Source organism: Cupressus sempervirens, chromosome 9 (assembly GCF_028749045.1).
Source record: "Cupressus sempervirens isolate cs-2001-9-10 chromosome 9, ASM2874904v1, whole genome shotgun sequence".
Taxonomy (NCBI): Eukaryota; Viridiplantae; Streptophyta; class Pinopsida; order Cupressales; family Cupressaceae; genus Cupressus; species Cupressus sempervirens.
The window spans coordinates 253,926,805-253,935,527 of record NC_143126.1 but is presented as its reverse complement, the minus strand read 5'-3'; the positions used below and the strand labels follow the sequence as shown (position 1 = coordinate 253,935,527).

At 32.3% G+C, this 8,723-nt stretch overlaps 1 pseudogene; it reads right to left on the bottom strand.

Moving 5' to 3' along the window:
* Window positions 1–309: 309 nt before the first annotated feature.
* LOC149538413 (spermidine copper dependent amine oxidase 2-like) overlaps window positions 310–8,723 on the bottom strand; it is a 44,553-nt pseudogene continuing 36,139 nt past the window's right edge.

The following is an 8,723-nucleotide window of genomic DNA, read 5'->3' as shown; positions in this document are numbered from 1 at the left end:
AAGTTAATAAACCATTCTATGGTAATAGCATAAATATCCATTTGATATAAGCAAAAGCTAAGAAATCTTGGATGTCTCACCTTAATTGGTGTCATCAATTCCAAAGGCTTCTTCCAACTAGACTGCCTTGTCCTTTTATTGTAATAGTATCTACATGAAAAGTGGTACTTGACCATGAGAGAAAAGACATAATATAGTCATAGCTAAAGCAATGAATTAGTAAAGTATGTTGTACCAAGAGAAATAAAAAAAAAATTTCTTTTAAAAAACTTGCACCAAGTATTTCCAAGGGTGCAGAGCTCTCACAATCTAGCTGCATGCAGTCACTAGATTACGGTCTCACTGGGCTTGCAATTTTGTTCATAATAAGTCCTCTTTGGCATAGAATGCATTTTTGTGAATGTTATTGGCACCAAGTTCTTCAACTTCAACATTCACCTCTACAACCTACATACAAATTTTCAATTATTAATATAACCACCAAAAAGCATCATGTACAATACATAACGAGAAAATTATTTTATTTTTCCAAAATGTTCCAACTATGGAAATCTACCACTAAAATATTGACCCCAAAAAACCTAAATATATTTGCAACCACTAAAACTATCATTAGTTGAGATGGTACAATCTCTTAGTATAGTAAATGACACAATACCATAAGAAGGGCCCCCAATCCTTCATATACCAAAAAACTATATTCAATAAACAGAACACTCAACCTGATTCACTGCTTCACTAGGTTTACAATCTATAGCCAAGTTCATACGAGCAACAACAAAGTGTTGTGCATAGGTGCATATAAATGAGGAGCAATCATTGTTCCATACTTCCTTGTTTCTCCTTGCTGTAGTTCCTAGACTAAGAATCCCCATACATTTAACTTCTAATTCTATTTTACCATCCTGCATTTAGAATAATAAAGAGAAATTAGCTCCAAAAACAATAAATTATAAATTACTCGTGTACATTCAATAATAAGCATAAAGATTCTATGTTCAATAAAAAGAACAAAAACTCTACTTTTTGCAGTGTTTGATTAATTTTCTTGTAGACTTCAAGGTCAAAACCTGATTGGCACTTTTTTCTCAATTCATCAGTGTTCCTATTAATTACATGTATTAAATACCATTTTACCTTTTGCAATTAGATTATATCATTACAAAGTATGAGCCAAAACAAATTGAACTAAATTATTGCCATCCATTCTCTATCATTTCAACTTTACATTTTTAGGTTTGCAAATTCTCAGTCTTATTGAGAATGCTTGATTCTTATGTCTGAATATTGAAATAGTAGCAACATCAATGTGAAATCAAAACCTGATAAAAGTTCTAGACTAAACAACATTTGTACCTAATAAAAGTGCCAAAAGAAGTCATATTCATAGTTTGCAATAGTACAAATAAAGGACATTGTTAGATGCCTAGATCTATGAACTTCTGCTAAGTGTGTCCTCCAATCTTGATGTTTCCAAAGAATCCCATGATTTTTCTCATGCGAGAAAACACAATTCTCAATAGTTTTGATTCCTCCGATGAAACTTGTGAAGTGTGCATCAAAATATTTGATATAACCCAAACAATCACACCCCCAACATAGGAAGTATTGTTTGTCATTAAGAGTTTTTTGTGCTTATTTGAGAAAACATCTAATTTCTCACACCTATTATTAAACAAATGAATTTATAGAAAATTTATAACTCCTGCTACATTTTAGAGCAGATTAAAACAATTTGATACATTATTCATATACTTTTTTGAAATACTACCTTCTTTAAAGAATGAGCATTTTTAACTAGACCATCCTCTCTGGCATCAAATGCATTTTTCCTATAACGTAGCTCATTTGGATCCCCATAAAAAACAACCATCTCCACAAAACTTAGCCTTTGGGTAATAGATCTCTGACCTCTACTACCAACGTCATATGCAACAGAGTGAATTACTAGCCCCTCCCTTGGGGTAAAACCTACTCAAAAATTCCACTAAATGTGACAGGAGGTACACAATGTCACCATTGAATTTTTTAATAATTATGACATAATAAATATCATGTATCTTAACACTCAATCAAAATGAAAGAAGAAAAAAATGCAACCTTCCACCACTCTACATGGAAGCCATTGACACAAAAACTTGGTCCTTCTGATTGCACAATTTGTATAGGCTTGAGATCACTTCGATCCACTCCTCCACGAGTTTCTCCTGCAGCATAGTTTTTGAGGGGCTCTGAAGGTGGAAAAGGAATTAATTTTTGATCTTCAAACTCTATAACCATCATTTTTTGCATATCAACCAAAACATGTATTCCCTCGGTTGGTCGAGCATATCCATTCTCTATTGGGTAATCACTTTCAGTTCTATAGAATATAAGTGGTCTAGCTAGCCTTTAGCTTGGGCCATCATCTTCACTATGATATCCAACACACCTAAAAATATGGTGTCATGGTGATTTAAACAAGTGATATTTATTCAACGGAAGATGCTAAAAGCATGCATTGTAGTTAACATATAAGGAAAACATTTACTGTGAACATGAAATTGCAAATAGTGTAGAAAAATAATAGACAACTTACCATGGATCCACCATTACCAAATCCATATCTTCAATACCCCTCTTCTTCATTGCTTCCTTGAAAGGGGCATAATCTTTGACAATAGACTCACAGTCAGCATACTCCATTGCATCCTAGACCAAATCCAAGAGATTTTAAAAAAACACTCATTATCCATCAAAGCTGTAATGCAATAGGCTTCACCCATGAAGTTCTCATTCTATTAAAATTTAATAAATCCTTCTATGTTGAACATGGTGGAAACATATTTCTAATACAAAGAATAAACAAACAATAGTAAAAAAAAAAGTAATAACAAAATTGAAAAAGAGGCAATACAATGTAAAAGACGCTCCACTTATTGGCTCTAATAATAAATTAATAATGATGAAAAAAAACTGAGAGGTATAACACAAGTTCCATCTTTTCAAAAGCTCTAAACATTAGAACTAGTAGGCCAAACATGAAATCATAACCTAATAAGAAAATACAATGAAGAAAAGAAGATTTTCATCACCAGTACATCCTGAAAACTTCAAAGTACTATAATATTGGATCAAGAAATAGGATTTCTCACATTTCATTTATGTTATTCGAATAAGAAGACAAACTAAAATGGTGCAGAAATTTTGTTTTCAATTAGAGTAAAAAAGGAGAACCAGAATAGAGCATAAAAGAGATTGAAATGCCAATAGGTTTGCAATGTAATTGTAATGGGAAAGTATCATAAAAGCATACATCGACTAAGAATTATTTTTACAAGATTGTCTATGGAAGATTGTGACATAAGTAACATTGGGTATAAGCACATATGATCCAAGTACAAAATCTTAAGAAAGCTTCTCACAGTTGACATTGATTAAGGTGGGGCACAAAATCACCTAAGATTTTCATTAAGAAAAAAGTAAGGGGTCAAAAAAGTAAATGTGATGACAGGAAAATTGACACAAAGAAGTCTACTTTAGAGTTGTTCCCAAGTCCTATTAATGCTCAGATTATGGAAGCAACAATACAATAGAATAAAAAACAAGAAGATAATAATCATAGGAGAGCTTACACTCATTCTCTGCGGTGTGCAAAAGCTCACTTTAGAGGTGATTTGAATTCCTGCTAATATTCAGATAGAAAATGTACCTAGTCAATTGATTATTCAATGAGCTACAAGCCAAAAATGTTTTCTAGTATAGGAGGCAAGTTATGAATACCAATTGAAAAGTATAAGAGTCTAAGGGAGCTAATATCCACCTGCTTCCCAATCATGAAGCTATATACAAGTTTATTGTATAATTTAGCTCAATTTCATAAGAACAAGGGGAAAAAATAAGTACTTAGCTATATTATTCCAATGAAAAATGAGATCAATAAATTCCCAAAGATTTGTCTTTGTGTCATTTATGCTATATTACTTTGGCCACCGGTGACCAATTACCTAAATATTATAGGAAGTCATTATATGAATTGACCTTCAACATAAAATGACTAAAAATGCAAGAACATTTATTTAGATTCTGCACTTGCAATGTACATGAGGTGAATAAAAATTGAAAATTATACCTTCTCAGATCATTCAACCATCATGTGTACAAGCTACAGAGTTGCACTAGCAAAAGCATTTAGAATTGTAAAGTATATACAAAATGGAAATGTGGCTAATGGTTATTTTTCACACTTAACAAATTAGTGTGAAATTTCATTTGAAACTTTCTACATACAAATTTAGAGGTAGTCAAAGATATCCTACGCAACTGATTCTTGACCAAATCATCACTATCCTAAAGGATGTTCAGCTTCACAACCTCTTTTCAATTGGAAATAATGTATGCTTTGCTCAGGATGTTAACAATTCCTAAGAAGATCAATGAACATGTATTGACCTTAAAACAAAAAATCTCAAAACTTAAACAAAGGTACCTAACAATATGATAATTCAAGGATGCCACCCACTATACACTTTACTATAAAAAGTCTAAAGGTCAATCCACAACATGGACACCTGTTACTTGCAATCACTTGTATAATCCAGCCTGTATTACAAAAACTACAAAGTCAAGAAGTAAAAATAGACAAAGGAAAAAAGAATGTGAAGAAAACGAACTACTTGCACTACTTAAGCATAAGAAATAATTTCTGGAACATCACATACCACCATCACAACACTAGAATTTAAGTTCCATAAACATTAGTTGATACGGTGGCATGTGTCTATTAAAAAACCATCACTAAAAGTCTGGCCATGAAGAAGTAAAGATGATTCTGAAAAAAGCATGTTAATTGTGATAAATTTAGTAACATGATTGTATGAGATAGGTGGAATATCACTTGGTTCTAGCATTGCACTTAAAAGAGAATACATGGTATTAGCTTGGATAGATGACTCAGGCCATGGGTTGAAACATGATTGCAAACTTGAGGGTGATACCATTTCACATCATGGGATGATTAGTTACTCTCTAAGGACACCACCACTTGTGATATATACAAATGAAGAGGTAGAATAAGAGTGCATCACACTTATTATGGTGCTTGGGAATGTAGTTTCTTCATGTGATGCATTTTTCTTGGGGATCAATCTAAGTTGGGTGTCAATGTTGGGATTTCTCAACATGAAGTAATGGAACTGGTTGGAATTCATTAGAGTGACCTTGGAAGATATAAGGATGAAAGTTTTAGACATTTAGGTGTTATTCACCATTTTACCAGTCACTTTGTGTCCTCGTTTCATCTAGAGATTGATTGGGACAAGATTCTCAATAAGGATTGGAGCATTGATCAAATTGGTACACTTGAGATTGTTGCTTGGCAATCCTTGGTAAAGGAAGGCTCATTCCCTTAATTATGAACTTATTGGTTGCTTTCAAACCAGCCACACCACTCTATGGTTTGCCCTAATACTAGAGAGTTGGCAAGTTCTTCTTGGCTAAGGCAGGGAGAGTTCATAGTCTCAAACTCATGCGGGCTTCTTCTAGCCACTTCTGAGGCAATCTACACTGAGGCATTACTCAAAATTCATGGTAAGACTATAGGCCACTCCTATGCTTTGAATAGAGTGTTGAAATTGGTGATATCAAAATGTATTTCACAAATTCATGTTATGGTCAGCACTAGTCCTCGATCATTTTCGACCTACCACATGCAAAGTGTCCATTTTATCTTAGTTTGAGCTTCACTTGGTTTCAAGAATACTATAATATTCTCTACTTAACAAGGCCAACCATGTGAAGGTGGAATATCATCTGGCCTCACCCCCCTCCTCCTAATATCAATCTAAATTACACATTATCATTTAATTACATACTTCATTCATTCATTCATCCATTTATGAACTATAACATTCAATCAATACAATCACATAACATTCATTAATATGATATAAAATTCATTAATACACAATACTAATCAAGACTTCATTAACACATAACAATATTTATTAACATAAAATGAAAATCAGTATTAATATGCATCATTCATAGATAATTACTTAAAACAAAGTTCTTTCATTATCCAACAAGGTTTATGAAAGAGCATTTTTAAAACATCATTTCTTCTTTTTTTTTTTCTTAGCTCTCTTAAGAAAAGTGCTCATAGGAGCATCCATATCTACATCATTTTCCTCCTCTTCTGGCACTTGTAATGTCAAATTATGATGGCTCCTTCTCTTTGGAGGAGTAGGAGGCTGCTGCACTAAAGGGGGCTCTGTTGCAAGAACAAGTAAATGGGATAAATTGGCATACTCTTTTTCTTTTTTTAACTGTTACAAGTTTGTAATTAAGTACTAGTACAGCATAACATGCATTTTTCTTACCTGAAAATGTCACATCATGTACATTAACATTTTTATATGTTGAACACTTGGAACATGCTCCACTCCTTCAGCATGATGTTCAACATGCTCTGAAACATTCAAAAAAAGGATACACGTAAAATTGCAATTGAAGATGTTAAATTGTATTCATAATTGCATAATTAATTTCCAATAGCAAATTAATACCTCCACCACTGTAATGTACATCACGGCCTTCATCACAACCAAGTTATACACACATTGTTATGCAGTCAATTTACGTTCAAAACTAATACCAAAAAAGAATCTTCTCAACTATTGAATTTCATTTACTTTTCATCTAACCAATTTACCTATGAGATATCATTTGGTGCATTGGATTCTTGGGCAAGGCTTTCAGATTCTTCACATAGGCATGCAGCCATGACTTTATAGCCTTCCTTCAAGGCAATTTTTCTATCTTCATCTATGACCTCTACATTGAATTCTATGCCCTATATTTTTTTCTTAATATCATCAGTTTTCCATGTATGGTTTCATTAAACAAAATTGTTTGCAACATTATATAACAAAATAAATATGAAATTTCATTTCTCCTACTTACAAGTCAAGACTGGAGATTCATATAGCCACCAAAGCCAAGTTTGTGTTGGCCAAACTTTTCTAGTCTTTCTTTTGTAGCCACGAGTGTGTCCTGGAATCTATGAACAATTTCAAACATCTTAGATTGTATATTTACAAATATCAATAATTAGTGCATGATTACAATGTACTTAATACTATCATGGCATACCCTTTTTTCCCCTGTGTTGCTTCATTTACTCTATTTTCACATAGCCTTTTCTCCTTTGCATCTTCTATTATTTCATTCCACTCCATCGGTGGAATCATAGGAGGATGGTCATAACTTTGGGTTATCCTTAAGAGCCCTTCTATATTGATCCCTCACAATCTTTATATGCTTTGATGCTCTTTTGAGAAGTAGGCCAGTGTCAAAAATATTTTTTCCAAATTTCTCCTCAAAAGATGCAATCAGCTGATTTTTTAATTCCACAGCTTGTAAATTCCACCTTTTTAAACCAAATAGATTGTTAGATCAATAACTTTAATATATTACAATAAATGGAACAAAAGAAAAATTATATAGCAATGATATGAAACTACTTACCTTTTATGAATGGTGGGTCCAAATAGTCTCAATGTCATATGAAAAAGATGATCAAAGAAAGCATTATTACCTACAAAAACATAAAGGGTTTATCAGTCCAAAATAAGTAATGTAAAAGTAAACTAAACTTACACTTTAAATAATAACAATTTTAAAGCACCTGGAAGCTTTTGTTCTTTTAACAAAAACATAGTTTTCTTGTTCAGCAACAATGTCCCTTCATATGAACTAGTACTAATCACATAGACTACTCTAGGAAATGTATTAGCTTCAAAATTATTGCTCTCTATTGCTCTATCAACTAAAACATCATGACAATTAAAGTAGACACTAAATGAAATGAAAGACAGAGAGATGCCACCAGTCACACTTTCTTAATATGACCAATTAATTTGTTGCCTAGAAAAAAATGTAAATTATAATGCTGACCAAATAGAATAATGTTTCAAATTGGTCATGGCCAACTTAACCTAATATGGTCAACTTTATAAAAGACTTTAATTTACTGGCAGACTTGACAACTAGATTATATATCTATAAGCTAGCAAAAGTATCTCAGCACTAGATATTCAAATTGAGTTTATTTAGAATGGACAGCAATGAAATTGCATCACTAAGGCTATCAGTCAACAAATTGAAACAAATGATTAGAGTGTGTTGTACAAAAGTTGTTAAGAAAAAAGATACAACAATTATAGAGTTTGTTTGAGGATAGTGATTCGTAGAAAGGAGCAATCTTTTATTATTTCAAAGAGGACAATAATGATTATTGTTTTAAAAGGTGTGATTCATAACTAAAGAAGTATAATTAAATGTGTTTTGAGATATATTAATATGTGTTTAAGAAACAAGTGTGATTAAAGGAAAGGTGGCAAAACTGAAAGGCTACGTCCATTTCAAACAGAAATTTGTCTACATGAAGACATGAAGGTATACAAGATAATTGAAAATCATTAAGAGAGGAAAAGAGTGTAAGTTCTACAATATAACATCATACAAAATGGGGTAGATATAGAACAAAAGTACATGTGTGGTGTGTGCAATGAGAAATATATAAGTAAAGAGCAAACATAATGAGGGTAGGTGAAATGGAACATGTGTGTGTCATGTGTATGATAAAGATATATCATATAAACTAACAAGAGATATTATATGGAGATTTATAATGTCTATGGCAGAGTTATAAGAGGAATAAGTGCACATTTGAAAGGACAATA